Raw genomic sequence first — 18,939 nt, 5'->3', positions numbered from 1 at the left:
CAGAAGCCCAAGACTTTGCTACATTACTGTCACCAAACCACGCCTCCCTCCTCTTCCCCACCTACACATCACCACAGAGCATAGGCGATGGCTACTGCTTTCCAAGTGCTCTGCACCCACTGCTTCCCCTTAAATGAAATCTTTAGAACAGCTAAGGTGTTCACCTAGTTTTATTTTATTTTTAATATTTTTAAATTTATTTTGAGAGAGTACACATGCGCACACGGGTGGGGGAGGGGCAGAGAGAGACTATCTCTCCAGGCTCCACACTGTCAGCACGGACAGGACTTGAACCCATGAACCATGAGATCATGACCCAAGCCGAGGCGAGATCAAGAGTCCAACTCTTAACCAACTGAGCCACCCAGGCGCCCCATGCATTCACCTAGTTTTAAAGCAACATTCCTTTCTCCGAACCTCTCCCCTCCGTTTTCCCTCCTAGAGCTCACCAGAGTTTGGAAAACATTCTTAAGTCTTCCCACAAGTTCCCCACAAACCCCATCTTATCTTCTCATCTGGAACAGAACTTCTGGTCACCACAGTCATAGTGCCCCTCCCCTCTCCCTGCATGACACTAGCCCTCAGCTCCTGGGAATCCCTCAGGTCAGGACCCCATGTCCCCAAACTGGTTTCTTGAGGTTCACCTCCAACAAGAACATGGGGACAACACCATCCTTTCCCCGTTTCTCCTGGATCAGGGCCACAAAGCGCCCCGACCCCTCAGCCACACTCCAAACAAAAATGAAAGGTCCTCCTCCTGGGTTCAGCCCCCACCCCTACCACCCTGCTCTTAAACTGCTCAGCCCTCAGCAAAGCACCCTCACTTCCCTCCCATGCCTCTCCCCAGCCTTCGCCTTGAGTTAGCAACACGACCCCTCAGCCTTGGCTGGGATTTAGTCTTTCTTTCGGAGACACCTTAATTCACCAAGAGCTACTTTCCCCTCACAGCCCTTAACATGACTGTCATTGAACCATGTCTGTGTAATGTTGTGCAATTCTTTAAACAGCGTCCTCACCCGTCGCGCCATGAGGACAGGGACCGCATCCGCTGTCAATACACCCAGTGCGAGGCCAGAGCTGGCACAGAAGAGGTTCTAAGTAAATGTCTGTTACATGAAGGAGTGAATGAAAAGCAAAGCTTCCCCCACCAGCCTTAGAAACAGCCCCTCGCAGATTTGCCAAGGCTAAATGGCAACCTACACCAGCTTGCCAAATTATTTCTTTTACTAATGGGAAATGAAATCAGAAAGCTTCAACTCCTTTTCAGCCGAGTGTCCTAAGTATTGAGCATAAGGAAAAGTTCAGATGGATAAGGCCCGGCACTTTCTGCACCAGAAAGGAAAAGGGGAGAAAAATGATTTGCTTTCACAAAGGAAAAGCAAAAATAGGCCAAGATAAGACAAGGAAATTATACAAGACAATGAAGCCTCATCGGGTCATTTGAGAACCACGTGGCCTTGGGCTGTGGTTCACACAGACTTCTCATTGGCACCGAAGCTTTCTCAACACAGATGCCCAAAGTGAGATGCGAAATAGGCCAGTGTCCACAACTACTTTCTCTAGACTTCAAGAGGGGTGGCCACCCCCCAACATATCTGGGGACTTCCACAAATGCCTGAAATCTAGATCTTACTGAACCAAATTTCCTGATCCATTTTTAACAACATTCTGCACAGAGAATCCTGGAAGGAGGAAGGTGCAGACCGGACGTTAACAAGAACACTAAGCCACAACAGGACTCTACTGTAAACGTTCTTTTCAGAGAAAAGTCTTCTACCCTGAAACCACTCCCACAGAAAACCAGTATAAATCTTTTCCATAAATTCTTTTCACTTGTGACATTTTAAACAATTAAGAAATCAAAGAAATGAATGAATAAGAGCACCCATCCTACCACAGTTCAGGAACAGGATTTCCCATAGCACTTCCCTAAAACATAAACCAAGTCTACTTTTAAACATCCCCAAGAATGGTTTCTGCAGTCCACAGGGGCAAGAGGCTGGCCGTCACAAACAGCCATAGCAAGCCCTTAACACTGGACCACTCCCAAATTTTACACCCCTGCCGCCCCACCCCCAGAAACGTTACTGAAAAAGAACAAAGCTACTCAACTCTGACCTCTAGTCCTGCTGGGTTTACGTTGCGTTTACAGTGCTTAAGTAGTCTAAGGCCACAGGAGAGTTGAAAAATAATATCTAGAGTTCTGAAATGTCCTATTTGAGTTTCTTTTGACTTCTGTATGTGGAAAGGCCCCATTATTTCTGAAGGAACGCTGATCATTACAGCAGACAATGTACTTCTCCCGATAAACTTCACACCCTGACTTACAGGTCACTACTGAGCTGCAAAAGCTCCCTCTAAAGCATGTGTGCAGATAAAGGAGCCCCAAGTTAGGAACAGGAACAAAGAATGCACCTGATAGTTCTTAGCCACAACTTCCTTCTCGTGAGTTCTTCTAACTTCGAAAAGGACTGCATCATCCTCACGATCAATCTACTTCTAAACAGTTGTCTCCAAGACCTCTTTTTACTTTGCATGGAGTAATGAAGATGTCCAGAAACTTTCCAAGTGGAAATTGTAGAAATGAAATGTCCGAAAACTTTACAAGTGGTAAACAGAAGTATGTAATAACAAAAGCATTCAGTGCCAAATCTGTGGTTGAACAATGTGTTGTTTTTTGGCTTTTTTTTACAGAACACATGCACTCAAAACCACTCACTACTCACAGGGAAATCCTTTTTTTTACTTTCTCAAGGCAAAGTCTTTCTGAAGTAAACCTATATCTGGCTATAAAACCTCTATCATTCCTTGTTCTACAAAAAAGGTGTCCTTCCATCAACATTTCTTATGAAATCGGAGAAGTTTACTTTTTAAATATTTTAAAAGCTGAAATACCTTTTTTTAAAATAGTCAATCCAAAACTAGTCCTGAAACCTGAATAACACAGTCCCTAAAACTTTTCTGTCAGTTCATTCTTCCAAATTAAGTGGAAACTACCTTGTTTTTCCTGTTTCTTCCCTCCCCCCTTCTGTACAGGTGGTTTCTTGTAAGGCTATAAGAAAACATATTTCAGACAACTTGTTGGTATTAATTCTGTGTGAAAGTGGCTAACCACTATTGTAGGCTATGGATATATTTCAATCTGATGTGACTGGTAAAGATTAAGAATCAGTAACTCATTTATTCTCTCTCTCTCTCTCTCTCTCTCTCTCTCTCTCTCACACACACACACACACACACACACACACACACACACACACACACTCCATGGCTGCCAAGCCATAAATCAAGCTAAAATGCCTTCATCCTCAGGGTATGTTTGGGCAGTAGACATAAGTGACCTTCTTTTCTGTTTGTTTTTTTTTTCAATTTTATAATAAACGTACATAATTCTATACTTGAAAGTTTTCAACTTGAAACTACTAAGAAATCTCCAGACAGCCATCCCAGATACTATTTCAACTTAAAGCAACTTGGATAACTAAGATCTCCAAAGTCATGGCCAGGGCAACGTGGTCAGGGGAGAAAACGAACACCCCCCGTTGGTGAGAAATCCTCAGGTTAAAGAATGTAAAGTCTAACAAGCATCCCGTTTTTCTGTATTTCCCTTTAATATCATACTCAAATCACAGAACTTTGCTCTACCGTCACTGACTTAAGTCTTTCTGAAGAAGGAAGGGTATGGTATCTTGCCGCTCAGAGTAAGATCTGCAATTTATACCCTCAACAGGATTCCTCTTCATATTTCAGAAGTGGCTCTTACCATCCCCTACACAGCGTGTCAAAACTTGGCCACACATATCCATGTGATCCCCGAGGCACCCGAAGATGCTTAGCGAGATACTATGGGAACCAAATTTCTAGGACTTAATGGGTGCAGACGCCGCCCAAGATACATACCGGGTTTACTGGATGAGTAGCAACGGAAAGGAGTCAAAAATGGAAAAGTTACTTGCAGACTGTTTGGAAACAGTGCGACAGTCACCTTTAAAGCAACGGGGCAACCCCCACCCCCCTCGGCCCCTCCTTTGTCTGCCCAGGCACAGGCTCGCTCGGGCCCCAGAGCCCGCTCCGGCCACCCCGAGCGCGCCCGCGCAGCGAGGGGCAACCGGGCGCCGAGGGCTCGGCATCTGGCCGCGCGCGGCGCACCCGGTAGGCAGCGCATCCCGCTCCAGGCAGGGTCTCTCCATTTTCAGGGCCGAGGAGGCAACAATAAGCCGAGCCGAGCGGCCGCCTGGGCTCCCCTTCCTCGCGGCGCCCCCCCCCCCGCCTCCCCCAGCACCCCTCGGGCGGGGGGGGGGGCACGGCACCGGGCCCTGCCACGCCCCAGCCCTGCACCCCAGGCCCTCACCGAGCACGGCGCGGGGCGACCGGGGCTCCCCGCACGCCCACCGCCCTGCGCGTCGTCCTCTCGCGCACGCACGGACCCCCGCCCCACCGCGCGCGCAGCTCTCACGGCCGGCCGCGGGGAGGGAAAGCCGGCGGCCCTTTCCGCCCTGGGGTCCCCCGGGCCGGGGGTCGGGGAAGGGCGGGCGGCCGCGCAGTCTCCCCGGAGCGCACCCGCCTCCCCCGAGCTCCCAGTCTTTGTGTGCAAAGTAAGTGCGGTAGGCGAACCTACCTCGGCGCGCTCACAAAGGCGCGCGGCTCCCTCCCCGGCGCTCGCTCCGGGCGGCCGCGGCGGCGCCCAGCGACCCGGCAGCTCAGAGCGGCCCCGAGGCGGCGCGGGCGGCGGCTCTGACGACGGCGGCAGCGGCGGCCAGTCCAGCGCTGGGCGGCTCTTTCACACCCCGCGGCCCCGCGGCTCCGAATTAAGCGGCGGGGCGGGGCGGGGGCGGGGCGCGACTGCGGAAGCCCCGCCCAGACCCCGCCCCGCCCCGCCGCGCTGGCTGCGGGCTCCGCGCTTGGGACCGCCGCGGCCCGAGGGGAGTGCGCCAGGCCAGGCGGGGAGCTCGGAGAAAGTCTGGGGATTTGGTTCCGGGAGGTTTTCCTTCTGTTGTTCTAGTTTGATTGGCTTCAGAAACTTGGAAAGAGGAGAAGGAATGTTGGGAGAAAAAAAACTAAGTGTCACCAGATGAGAGAGAGAAATGGGAAATCGAAGGTGGCGGGAGCACGTTCCCGGAGCCCACAATTAAAGATCTCTCTCTCCCCCACCTCTCTCTGTCTCGGTCTCTCCCCTGAACTACTAGGCTCTCGGCTCGTGGGTGTCTGGCCTCTGTCTTCACTCCACGCTTGTGAGGTTTAGCGAGACAGTCCCCATTGAAATCCTACAAACATGTCACAGAAGAAATCAGGGAGGAAACAGGTTTAATTGTATAAATTTACTGTCAAACCAGGACTTGAAACCCGGTGACCTGGAAATTTACCTAGATTCCTTCCCTGTCCCCACCCATCAAAGAGTAATTGGAGATTTGATTTGTGCACAATGAGGAAAGGTTTGTTTCACCTTTTTTTTTCCTTCTCTGATTTTCGTTTTTTACAGCTCTCTTACAGCAAATTGCTTCTCTGCCCAACCCTAAGACTCTCAGATTACCATGTGCCTGAATCACAACAGGTACAAAACTAAGAAATTGAGAGTAGCAAACAAGGACAGGTTGATGGGTTTTAAATCAAAAGCTTTTTAATTTTCTTGGCAACAGACGCATAAGGTTTTATTTATTGGGAAGTTTTTCAGACTAAAGAGCGTGGGTCATGATCACACAGAACAGTCATATCAATTATGGATTTCAGTAAACAATTACTCCAAAGATGCTCTAAAGCCAGCCCTTTAAGGTCCTGGCCATCCTTAGGTCCCTGAAGCCCACTGAGGGGTGGAATCACCTGCCACAGGATTTAGAGAGTAAGAGGCTGTGTGAACTTTATCCATAGTGTTTCCTCTGAGTCTTTCTTTTCTCCCTGTCCTTGGATTGTGTTGTTTCTGTAATTAATGGGTCCACCAGTCACCAAACCAGAACTGGGGATCCAGACTAAATTCTCTATTCACTCCTCACAAGGGAGCCAACCCCAAGTCCTAGGAATCCTACAGGGATCCTCCCCATCCTACCCGCCCTGCCACAACTGCCTTTGGGGTGTGTAACCATACCCTGGCAGTGGTCTCTCTCCCAACTGTCCCCAGCCTCCAATTACACACACTTTTTCCCTCCAAACTGCTTCCCAGTGAACTTTCCCAATACAAATCTGTTCAACTTTAAACCCTTTAACAAGTGCCCAATTCCTACTACATAATCAAGTCTAAGCTCCTTGCTACAGTACCCCATAGGGCAGTATACTTCTTGATATCACCTTGACCTCCTACATCCCCCAAATGCCCAGGGCTTAGCTCAGCCAGAATGCTATATTTGCTGAATGGCCCTGCTCTGTGAACACAAGAATAGAGGAAAGAATCTATCACCTTGCATAGTCTGGTAATTATTGCACTATATTGTAAATATGTGTCTTCCTTGAGCAGAGTTTGTGCTTGATATATACATATATCTTTACCCCTCATGCTTAACATACTATCTGGCATATAAGAAGCGTTAGGAACTGAATTATGTTCCCCCTAAATTCCTATGTTGAAACACTAACCCTCAATATGACTGTATCTGGAAATAGGGCCTTTAGGGAAGTAGTTAAGGTTAAATTAGGTCATAAAGGTGGGGACCTAATTTGGTAGGACTGGCGGACCTTTTAAGAGGAAGAGACACCAGAGTTTTCTCTCTCTAAAACATGCAGAGAAGAAGTCATGTGAGGACACAGCTGAAAAACAGCCATGTGCATGCCAGGGAGAGACCTCACCAGAAACCAGCCCTGCCCCCATGTCTGTTAAGAAGCCACCATTATGGGGGCACCTGGGTGGCTCAGTCGGTTAAGGGTCCAACTTCAGGTCAGGTCATGATCTCAAGGTTCGTGAGTTAGGCCCAGAGCTGGGCTCTGTGCTGACAGCTCAGAGCCTGGAGCCTGCTTCGGATTCTGTGTCTCATTCTCTTTCTGCCCCTCCCCTGATTTTGCTCGCTCTCTCTCTCTCTCTCTCTCACTCTCTCTCTCAATCTCTCTTTCTCTCTCTCAAAAATAAACATTAAAATTTTTTTTAAAAAAAGAAGGCACTATTTATGGCATCCTGAGTGAACTAATACAAGGAGCATGCTTTAAATTCTAGATTCTAACCTTGGAAAAGCACTAACCCACCAGTGAGCCTGTAATGTCCCCTTAAAGCAGCCTGGGACACTTGTAGCATGCCAACACAGTGAGAAGAGCGCCTGGATGTGGTAAGTAACTCTAAGGCATTTCCCCTGCCCTCTGAGAGGAATGGGAATATGTAGCTCATTCCATAGTCTGGGGTATAAATGTCCACAGGTTCTTAGCCATCACCCTACCCTTGTATCAGGAAACATAATTTAAACAAAAACAGTAAGAGGAGATCAAATGTTTTCTTTGAACTTCTTGAGTCAAAGTCATTAAAAGAAAGGACACTGGGGTGCCTGGGTGGCTCAGTGAAGTATCAGACTTTGGCTCAGGTTATGATCTCACTGTTCCTGGTTTGAGCCCTGTGTTGGGCTCTGTGCTGACAGCTTGGAGCCTGAAGCCTGCTTCAGATTCGGTGTCTCTCTCGATGTCATTCCCCTGCTAGTGTTCTCTCTCCCTCTCTCTCTCTCTGTCTCCCAAAAATAAAAATTAAATTAAAAAAAAAAAAATTAAGGGGCACCTGGGTGGCACAGTCAGTTAAGCATCTGACTTTGGCTCAGGTCACGATCTCACGGTCGGAGAGTTCAAACCCCATGTCAGGCTCTATGCTAACAGCTCAGAGCCTGGAGCCTGCTTCGAATTCTGTGTCTCCCTCTTTCTCTGTCCCTCCCCTGATCATGCCGTCTCTCTCTCAAAAATAAATAAACATTAAAACAATTTTTTAATTAAAAAAAAAAGAAAGAAAGGACATCAATTTACTAAATCCACTATTTTGGGATTAGCTCGTTTCTGCTCCATTCAGTCTCAGCGAGGCTCTGTCATGCATTTGCCAGAGACCAGCTTGTGGTGGGTGGCCTCAAAGTCCAGATGTTGACTGGAGCTCTCTGCTTGGGTACCTCAGATGCCCTGTACATAGCCTCTCGGGGGGATGGCTGGGACTTCCTCACAGGTCAGCTGTGTCCAGTGGGGGTGAAAGAGGAAGCCATAAGGCCCCAGGAGGGGCCTAGCAGGAGGTCTAGCAGCCAGGTCATTCTGTGACATCCTATCATTTGAAAACAACACAGAGCCAGCCCCAGTATGAGGTTCAGAGAAACAGACTCCACCCCTTGGTAGTAAAAGCAGTGGTCACATTACAAAGGGACCTAAGTACCGGGATCCTAGGACAGGAGGAATCATGGCGGTCATCCCTGCAAATAATCTTCCCTGGAATCAGAGTTGAGGAACCACATAGTGGAGGGTAGCTGCGACAGCTGAGAGCGGTAGTCTCAAGGGAAATCATTCTTATCTATAAACAGGCAAAAGCCACTTGGAAGTTGAACATAAAGCCCACAACAACAGATTCTATAATTGGTACTGGCCTCATGTACTGAACCGATAGATCAAATACTTCAGTTTTGCTTATTTGTCTTTGCTTTCAAATAAGAATGAGATTAGAAGGAAAAATGGCTTTAGGTCTCTAAAGAAGCTAAGCTTGACCCAAATCCAAATCAGTGTATTAGTTACCTATTGCTGCATAACCAATTACCATAGACTTAATAACATAATACAATACCCACATACCAGCTCATCTTTGCTTTAGTTCAGGCACAGCCGGGCTGGGTTCTCTGCTCCAGGTCCCCCAAAGCCAAATCAAGAACTTGGCAGAGCCCATGGCTCATCTCATCTGGAGCCCAAAGGTCTCACTGGCAGAATTCAGTTCCTTCTTTGTCCGGTTTGTCCAGTCTGTAAGATTAAGGTCCCCTCTTCCTGTTGGCTGTCAATTACCAGCCACTCTCAGATTCTGAAGGCTGCCCACATACCTCCCCATGTGGCCCTCTCCATTATCAAGTCAGCAACAGCACATCAAATCCTTCTCAGGCTTCCTCTCTGTGCCTCCGTCCACCTCCCTCTCCTTCCATCTCTGCCTCTAGACTTAGATTTACAGGGCTAGTGTGATTAGGCCAGGCCCTACCCAGATCACCTCCCTATCTTAAGGTCAACAGATTTGAGAAGTTCTTTACCTCTGCAAAATCCCTTCACAGCAGTACCTCGGCGTGTGTACCTTTTAAAATGAGGAGCATCTAGAAAGGATCAGAATGATACATCCAAATCAAAAAGTATGTGCTATAAGCAACATCATGAGCTGTTACATTGAAATAGCTTCTTTGCATGAGCATTTGTGAGCAAAAAAAGTGGAACCACTTTATTAAATATACTAATGGCACCAACAATAAAAATGAATATTCTCCCCTTTAAGAGTCATCCACTGCAAAGCATTTTACAAACTCTACAACACAGCCACAATTCCTATTGAAACTGAACCCTCTGCCATTTCTAGGGAGCTTAAAGTTTAAGTTTTAATTTCAAAATCTTTAATATATGTGTTGCCTAAAATACTTAATTTGGCTTTTACAAAACACTTGCTCTTTGTTATTGACAATTTTAAAATCAAAGGGACTATAAAATAGTGATTAGAAAGCTATAACTAAATATCACATCAGAATCAAGAGAAACAGCTGTTAGCCACATCAACAACTCCTGAATGGTGCAAAGATCTGAGTTTTATGTCTTTCTCTTCACATGAATCCAACACCAGGAAAGAGGATTTCCTGAGAGTCTTCCTGTATAGTAAAACAAAAATCTCTAAAAAGCAAGAGGGAGAAAACCCCTCAAACCCTCATCCTGCCAAAAATATTAAGACATTTTAGTAGTAGATATTAACAAGTAAACAAACAACTTCATGTTTGAGCACAATGAAGATAATTCCTATATGTTTCCCAATTCAAATAACTAACATGTAAAATAAAGAGCCAGTTCACTGAGAATATTCTACATTTTGCTCCAACTTTCTTTTCTTCTTTCTAATATGCATTCCAGATACATACATTTCTTTTACCAGAAAGTATTCCTTAAAACTCTTGCATTGGTAATAACTAGTTAAATGCCACTTATATATTCTTATCTACCTTTTTTTTTTTTGAGGGGGGGGCACAAGACAGAGAGCACAAGTGGGGAGGGGCAGAGGTAAAGGGACAGAAAGTATCAGAGAATCTTAACCAGGCTCCACGTCCAACACAAAGTCCACAACTGTGAGATCATAACGTGAACCAAAATTAAGAGTCTGAAGCTTCACCCACTGAGCCACCCAGGCACCCTTATTCTCATCTACCTTTTAGGCGATGCATAAAGTTCATGGAGTGATGGAATAAAGACTAAGTTGGACAGAAAAGATTTCAATCATGGCTCTGTTACCAACTAGTTTTGTGATCTCGGATGAGATATTCAACTCACCAGAGGCTGTTTCCTCTGGCTTTGATGGTTAGTGATGGTATAGCAATCTATATCCATATCTATATCTACCTATATCTTAGGTAAACTGATGGTTACCAAAGGGGAGGTAGGCAGGGGGGTAGCTTAAAAAGGTGATGGGGATTAAGGAGGACACTTGTTGTGATGAGCACCGGGTGTTGTATGTTAAGTGTTGAATCACTAAATTCTACACCTGAAATGAATATTACACTAAATGTTAACTAACTAGAATTTAAATAAAAACTTGGAAAAAATTATGGCACTTTTATATACATATAGACAGAGGTGCATGTTTCTTCTATAGAAATTATAGTATTAATGGTGTTTCTGTTGCTGTCCAGGCTTGGCTGGATAGGAAGACTGCTCCATCCACTTTGAGTTGACAACTAAAGTCCAAACTGCAGCTAATGTTAAATCTTGACAGAGAAAGTTTGCTTATTAACTCTGCTTAGAGAATCGTATCACCACACATTAGAAATGCTAAGGATTACTGGGCTTTAAAAAATGCTCTTCGGGTGATAACATTCTTTAAGTTGTTCCACCAAAATTTAGCATGAACTACAATTCTAACTAATGTTAATGCTCACTGGATAATGTTGATAAAAAGCTAAACTGTATAAGGAAAAAGAAAGGAAGAATGAATAGCCAAAGGACAAGAGCCCTTGTCCGACAGCTGAAGGCAGTTCCTGGAAGTGTTTTGTAATGCTGCCTGTTCACCTCAGACAGCCACCCTCATAGCTCGGGACAACCTGGCCTGTCCTGATTCCAACTTGCCCCAGTGACCAGCCTTTTGCAAGTCAACAGCTGAGACACATGGCAGGAAACAGAACTTTGACATGCACTTTACCTCCCCAGCTCATTTCTCTCTACAACAACTGCTTATGGCATCTGCCATTGCCTGCATGAGAGCATAAACAACTACTTAAAAGGATAAAAGAAAGACTCTGCAGAAATGTAAGAAACTATCTTTTTGTCTGAAAGACCAATACAATTGACAAACCTCCATCCAAAGTGATGAGAGACAGACACCCAGAAAACAATTAGGATTGAAAATGGACACACAACTATTGATACGCAAAGGCTAAAAAGTAAATGCAGAAACACTGTGAGCAACTTTATTTGAAAATTCAGACGATATAGAAACATCCCTGCAAAAATACAACCAACTCAGGATTATATAGGAAGGAATTATATTATATTATATGGAGGGTCCCATAAACTTCCACTGAATTGAATTAGCAATTAGATTTTTCACAGAATGGGAGGAATCTAGTACTATGGAAATTGATTTTAAGAATTATTTGCTGGGGCAGCTGGGTGGCTCAGTCACCTGAGCATCCCACTCTAATTTTGGCTCAGGTCATAATCTCACAATCCTGAGACGGAGCCCCGTGTTGGGTTCTACACTGACAGCCCAGAGCCTGCTTAGGATTCTCTCTCTCCTTCTCTCTCTGCCCCTCCCCCCCCCACCAAGTAAATTAATAAACTTAAAAAATTATTTGCTAATGACAATTTTAGCTTGGTTAGAAATATTATTAATCTCTTTGACAGTTTATCAATGGGAATAATGAAAAGCAAAACTCCTCTTTTCACTGCTAACTTCTCTACTTACCATATGCCTGTCCCCTTACCAAGAGGACCCCTGATGGTCTTGAACTCACAGACTTCCAGATAATCTTCATTTCCTCTCTCAGGCCCCACCTCCCTGTAGGTCACAAAACCAAACCATTGCTTTCTCTATTATTTCTCTCAAATCCCCATTTTCCTCTTCATTTCTATCAAATTCTGCCCAGGCTATAGATACTTCATACTCACTGAATGGACACCCACAACACCGTCCTTCTACCTGCCCCACACAGTGAACACTGCCTCCCAAGTCATAGCTCCAGCAGGCCACATCCACCAGACTAATACAGTACAACGAATTATACAAGGCTTCCACCCTCTGATCCAGACCACTGGCCTTTATTTTACTAAAGTTCAAAGTTACTGCTTTCTTTAAGAAATGGCTCTCTCGGGGCGCCTGGGTGGCGCAGTCGGTTAAGCGTCCGACTTCAGCCAGGTCACGATCTCGCGGTCCGTGAGTTCGAGCCCCGCGTCAGGCTCTGGGCTGATGGCTCGGAGCCTGGAGCCTGCTTCCGATTCTGTGTCTCCCTCTCTCTCTGCCCCTCCCCCGTTCATGCTCTGTCTCTCTCTGTCCCAAAAATAAATAAAAAACGTTGAAAAAGAAATGGCTCTCTCAAAAATAGAGCTACCAAATGATCCAGCAATCCCTCTTCTGGGTATATATCCGAAGGAAATGGATTCAGTACCTTGAAGAGATACATGTATTCCACATTCATTGCAGCATTACTCACAATATCCAAGATGTGGAAACAACTTAAGTGTCCATCAACAAATGAATGGGTAAAGGAATATTACTCAGCTATAAAACAGAAGACCATCCTGCCATTTGTAACAACATGGATGAACCTGAAGGTCATTTTGCTAAGTGAAATAGGACAGACACAGAAAGAAAAGAACTGGGTGGTCTCACTTATATGTGGAATCTAAAAAAGTCAAATACCTAGAAGCAGAGAGTAAAACCATGGTTACCAGAGGTGGGGAAGTAGGGAGAAAGGGGAGGTGTTAGTCAAAGGGTACAAAATTGCAGTTATATAGGACAAGTAAGTCTAGACATCTGATGTACAACATGATGACTATAGTTAATAATACTTTACTGAATACTGGGAATTTGCTAAGATAATAGATTTCAGATGCTTTCATCACACACACACACACAAATGGTTTAAATGGTTTAACTATGTCAAGAGATGAATTAATTGCTTTGACTGTAGTAATCATTTCATTATGTATATGTATACCAATCAGCATGTTATACACCTTGAATATATACAGTTTTTATTTTTAAAAAAGAAATGATTTTATTTTTCCCTAACCAGTTGTCCTGAAAGACAATGCTAACAAATTCAACTGAGCTGAATCTATAAAGGCAGAGGAAATTCACTCTTATAGAATAATGAATTCTCCCATGAATTATAGTTACTGATCAGAAATGAGAGAAGAACTCCACACATCCTCAGAAATAGTAGCTTCTTAAGTGTTTAGAAGGAGCTGGGTCTCTAATATTCTTACTTATAAACAATTATCAAAACATGTCTAGCTAATGGTTTCTGAATTAGCTCTTTTTGTATGTTTAGGATGAAAATAGATGAGCTAGATCATGAAGAATTCTGAATATTTCTTCTTTCATGAAGTTTTTTTGATCTATTTTACTACTTTGGATAACAAATTTAATTCAATTCCTGATTTTTCCTATCTGAGCAAAATAAAACTGAATCACAAAATAAAACCTTTAGTAATCGATAATCATGTGGATTTGGAATGAATATTTTCTTTTATTGTCCTTATTTACTTTTGAACAAGTCGATACTCCCAACAATGGGAAAAAATCAAATTTTTTCACAATCATAGAGAAGTCATCAAATAAGATAATACAAAATGCCTTGGAGAACAGTGCCGCACTTTGTGTAAGATAAAGATACTTGGTTTGCCTACAGAGAGCCAAATATTACAGTGATTAGGTCCACAGTCCAACAGATTTGATTATGTGTTGTGTATCCCCTGTTCCCCAGCTGAGTGAACTTGGCCAAGTTATTCACTTCTCTAAGATTCAGGTTCCTCATTCGAAAAGTGGTGATTTATTCATTTATATTTTTAATTTTTTTAAATGTTTACTTATTTTTGAGAGACAGAGTGTGAGTGCGGGAGAGGCAAAGACAGAGGGAGACACAGAATCCGAAGCAGGCTCCAGGCTCTGAGTGTCAACACAGAGCCTAACGTGGGGCTCGAACCCACAAACCGTGAGATCATGCCCTGAGCCGAAGTCGGACCCTTAACCAACTGAGCCACCCAGGTGCCCTAATTTACTCATTTATTTAACAAATATTTCTCAAGCATGTTCTTTGTCCCAGGTACTATTCTACTCCCTGAGAATACGATAGTGAACAAAGCATAAAATATCGCTACGATTATGGGGTGTATATTCTAAAAGAGGGAATCAAGCAGGAAAGGGAGAAAGGAGGAAGGAAGGAAGAAAAAAGGAAAAAAAACCCAGAAAAGCATATAGTATGTCAGATAGCATTCATTATTGCTATGTTAGAGAAACACATAATAAAGCTGAGACAGGGATGAGAAGTGGCGGTAGGACTGTGTCATTTTAAGCAGGATGGCAAGGAAGGCGTCTCTGAGATGATGACATTTGAGCAAATGCCTGAAGGACGTGAGGGGGTTCCTTGTGCGGGCTTCTGGAGGACAGGCCCTCTGGGCAGCTAGACTGGTAAGTGCAGAGGTCTTGAGGCGCCCACGGAGCAAATTCCAGGCGCGGCAGGAGGCCAGTGTGGCTGGAGAGCCAGAGCCAGGAGGGATGATAGATGATGAGGAAGGAGAGGTGCAGAGGAAAGCACAACAGACGGTATAAGGCCCTGTGGGCTGTGGCAAGAAGAGCCTGGCTTTTTCTCTGAGCAAGCTGGGAAGCCACTGGCAGGTGTGGAGCAGAAGACAGACCTGTTCTGATGCACATTTTAAAGGCATCACCAGGCTGCTGGGTTGAAAACAGACTGCAGGGGAGCAAAGGTGGAAGAACACTTAGAAGGCTTGTGTACTGGGGAGGCTGGGTGGCTCAGGTCATGATCTCGCTGTTCCCGAGTTCGAGCCCCCCTTGAGCCCCATGTTGGGCTCTGTGCTGACAGCTCAGAGCCTGGATCCTGTTGCAGATTCTGTGTCTCCCTCTCTCTTTCTGCCTCTCTCTCTCTCTCTCTCTCTCTAAAATAAATAAACATTAAATTAAAAAAAAAATAAGAAGAAGAAGGCTTTTGAATTAATCCAGGAGGGAAAAGGTGGTGCTTTGAATCAGCATAATGAGAAGTGGCCACATTATAGATATTTTGAAGGTGGAGCCGACAGGCTTTGCTAACGGATTAGATGTGGAAAACGGGAGGGGGAAAAAGAGTCAAGGGTGATTTCCAAGTTTTCAGCCTGAAGACCTGAGCGAATGGAATCCCTTTTTCCGAGAAGGGGAGGCTCTGAGAAGAACCACTTCGGGAGAGAATATCGGGAGTTCAGTTCGGGGTGTGCTGAATCTCAGGTGCCCTCAGTGAGCCAAAGGTATGAAGCCAGTGGTTGGAGAGGAGTTGATAGCTGAGAGAAGGGTGAGGCCAGAGCTATACATTTAAAAGTCATCAGCAGGCACATGATACTGAACGCAAGACTGCATCTATCACCCAGGGAATGACTGAGGTCTGGGCCTGGGCCACCCCCACATTTTGGGGTCAGGGAGATATATGTGGAAACAAGCACAAGAGAATGAGAAGCACCTTGAGAAGGAATGGCCGTTGAGAGAATGGAAACCAGGAGAGTATGGAGGACAGGTGAGGCCGGGATCCGAGGAGGAAAGAGTGGTCAGCTGTCTCAAACAATGCGGGCAAGTCCGGGTCCGGGGAGGTGGGAGCTGGGGCCTGATGGGTGGATTTACCTACCCAGGTGTCCCTGGTGGAGCTGTGGGCACAGAAGCCTTACTGTGGTGACTTCAAGAGTCAAGGGCAGGGTAATTGGAGGCAGCTGGTGATTTTTTTTTTTTTTTAGGGAGGGGATTATAGAGCCAAGAAAGGATCTGTTTCATTTTGTTTTAAAAATGGAAGAAATTGGAGCACCTGGGTGGCTCAGTCGGTTGAGCATCTGACTTCAGCTCACGTCATGATCTCACAGTTCGTGGGTTTGAGCCCCGCATCAGGCTCTGTGCTGACTTCTTGCTCAGAGCCTGGAGCCTGCTTCCGATTCTGTGTCTCCTTCTCTCTCTGCCTCTCCCCGGCTCACACTTGGTTTCTCAAAACTAAATACACGTTATAAAAAAAATAATAATAATTAAAGGTGGAAGAAATTAATGGCATATCAAGGCCTGTGTGTAATCCTTGGTGTGCTTTTTCTAAGCTGATGGGAATGATCCTGTATCTAGAGGATTAGTGATTATCTTTATTGGCCTTCTAAACATTAAACCCCGGCAACTCTCGGCTCCAGCTGATTTTCCTTTTACCTGCTCAACATACATGCTCCCACCTCTGAATCTCCTTCGTGCTGTTTTCTCTGGCAGGAATGCTGTGGCTCTCCCTTTAATAGAGCTAATTTTTACCCATATATTAAGTTTCAGCTCAAGTCCTATTTCTATGAGTCCTTCCCTAACTTTTGTAACCCAGATTAATTGCTTCCTTTATTTCCTTTCTATTTACTTTATTATTTTTTAATGTTTATTTTTTTAAGTTTTTTAATGTTTATTTTTGAGAGAGAGAGAGAGAGAGAGAGACAGAGTGTGAGCAGGGGAGGGGCAGAGAGAGAGGGAGGCACAGAATCTGAAGTGGGACACTTAAGTGCTGAGTCACCCAGGCGCCCTTTTATTTCCTTTGTATAACAGTATCTCTAACACACTTATTAAGTATCTCTGTGTGTAAAGGACTGAGCTAGATTTGGGAGGAGAATAAGTTAAATGGAAGGCACAGTATCTACCCTCAGGAAGCTAACAAACGTGTTATCTGTTGTACATATTTTTTGTGTGTATCTTTTTTCCCCTAATTCTCTCATGAATCTTGAAGGCAGGCAGCGTTTTCACCCCCTTGGGGCTTAGCACCATAAGTGGAGCTATAGATTTTTGTTGAATTATATTAAAAAATCATTATGATAAAGTATTATTAGATCACTTCCCAGTTATATAAAATGGTCACAAAAAAACTTTTCTTAACATCTTATTTTTTCAAATATTTTTTTTAATTTTTTTTTTTTAACGTTTTATTTATTTTTGAGACAGAGAGAGACAGAGCATGAACGGGGGAGGGGCAGAGAGAGAGGTAGACACAGAATCGGAAGCAAGCTCCAGGCTCTGAGCCATCAGCCCAGAGCCTGATGCGGGGCTCGAACTCACGGACCGAGAGATCGTGACCTGAGCTGAAGTCAGACACCCAACCGACTGAGCCACCCAGGCGCCCCTCAAATATTTTTTTAAAAAATTTTTGACGTGTATTTATTTTTGAGAAAGAGAGAGAGCACAAGCAGGGGAGGGGCTGAAAGACAGGGAGACACAGAATCCAAAGCAGGCTCCAGGCTCTGAGCTGTCAGCACAGAGCCTGACACGGGGCTCAACCCACAAAGCGTGAGATCATGACCTGAGCAGAGGTTGGATTCTTAGCCAACTGCACCACCCAGATGCCCTCTTCAAATATTTTTATAATCATTATTTTAAATCTTTTTAAAGGATGTTAGGTATTTCCCTCCTGTGTTATTCAAAGGTCCTTAGAGCCATTATTTAAAAAAAAATAAATGATTGCAATCTGTTTATGGAAGGCAGAACTGGGTGTCTTTACTGGGAATTTTGATAAAGCTGAACTTAGGGCACATTGCATGTTTGCTAGAATAACTGTTCTTAAGACTCAGTTTTATATATAAGAGAAGGATCTGATTAGCGGTTCTATGGAGCAATTGGAAACTTGTGCTTCAACAAATATCAAGGCCAATAAAGAGACAAGGGGCATTGTCTTAATTGAGATTCCCACTATTCTCAGTGCTCTCCTGATGACACAGAGTAAGCCCAGGGGACTACTAATGAGCTAGGAAATATGAATATGCATCAGCTGGAACCTGACCAAGAAGCTGATAAAGGGTATTGTTCCTCGCCTAGGTCTGCCTGGTATAAAAAGTAGAAGGGTCCCGTGAGTATACTGTGGGCAGGTTTGTGGAGATTTTCTGCTGCTTACTGGAGAACACCAAACTTTAGTAAATAAGAGCAGCACTGATGAAAAATACGCTTGAGTCCCTCATCACAATCAGTTTAAATAAACTGAGGAGGGGAGCATGGGTGGCTCAATCGGTTAAGCATCTGACTTCAGCTCAGGTCATGATCTCATTCCCCATTAGTTGGAGCCCCGTGTTGGGCTCTGTGCTGACAGCTCAGAGCCCGGAACCTGCTTCGGATTCTGTGTCTCCCCCTCTCTGTCCCTCCCCCACTTGTGCTCTCTCTCTCTCTCTCTCTCAAAAATAAACAGTAAAAAAAATTAAATAGAGTGGGGAAAATACAAAATACAAAGCAAACACAAGATGGTCAGCGAGCAGGAGGAGGAAGAGAAGTGAGGGGGGAAGGAAGGATAGAGAAAAGGAAATGAGAAGAAGGAAGAGCTGACCCCGGAACAAGAGGGGGGCAGGAGGGAGGAAGAGAAAATAGAGAGGGGATGAGGAAAAGGAAATTGGCAGGAGAAAGGCATATGATATTTTAAGATGTTTTTTGAAGGTCAATCCCTGGTTTTCACTATGGATGAAAGCCTCAGGAAACAAACCTTCCTGTTGAGGCATGTGTGTGATTCTTGTTAGGTTCCTTCTCAGCAGTTGCTGAGTATTAAGAGAAGGGTATCTGTAAAGACAGGGGGGTTGCACCTGAAGGCTGGGCCCTCT

The 18,939-nt window shown here is 44.7% G+C and overlaps 1 protein-coding gene across 2 annotated transcripts in view; it reads right to left on the bottom strand.

Annotated features, from left to right (window-relative positions):
• The window catches only part of FAM107B (family with sequence similarity 107 member B), a 138,923-nt gene that overhangs the window by 75,470 nt on the left and 44,514 nt on the right, over nt 1–18,939 (bottom strand). The window contains exon 1 of one of the 2 annotated variants that reach the window (XM_058681864.1): nt 4,619–4,786. The exons of the other annotated variant lie outside the window; for it this stretch is intronic. The gene's annotated coding sequence lies outside the window, so the exon portion shown is untranslated. Of the gene's footprint in view, nt 1–4,618; nt 4,787–18,939 lie in introns of those variants that run through there. 2 annotated transcript variants of the gene reach the window in all.

Source organism: Neofelis nebulosa, chromosome 8 (genome assembly GCF_028018385.1).
Source record: "Neofelis nebulosa isolate mNeoNeb1 chromosome 8, mNeoNeb1.pri, whole genome shotgun sequence".
In the NCBI taxonomy this organism is placed as follows: Eukaryota; Metazoa; Chordata; class Mammalia; order Carnivora; family Felidae; genus Neofelis; species Neofelis nebulosa.
The sequence above is the reverse complement of the archived record's forward strand: the minus strand, read 5'-3'. Positions and strand labels throughout refer to the sequence as shown.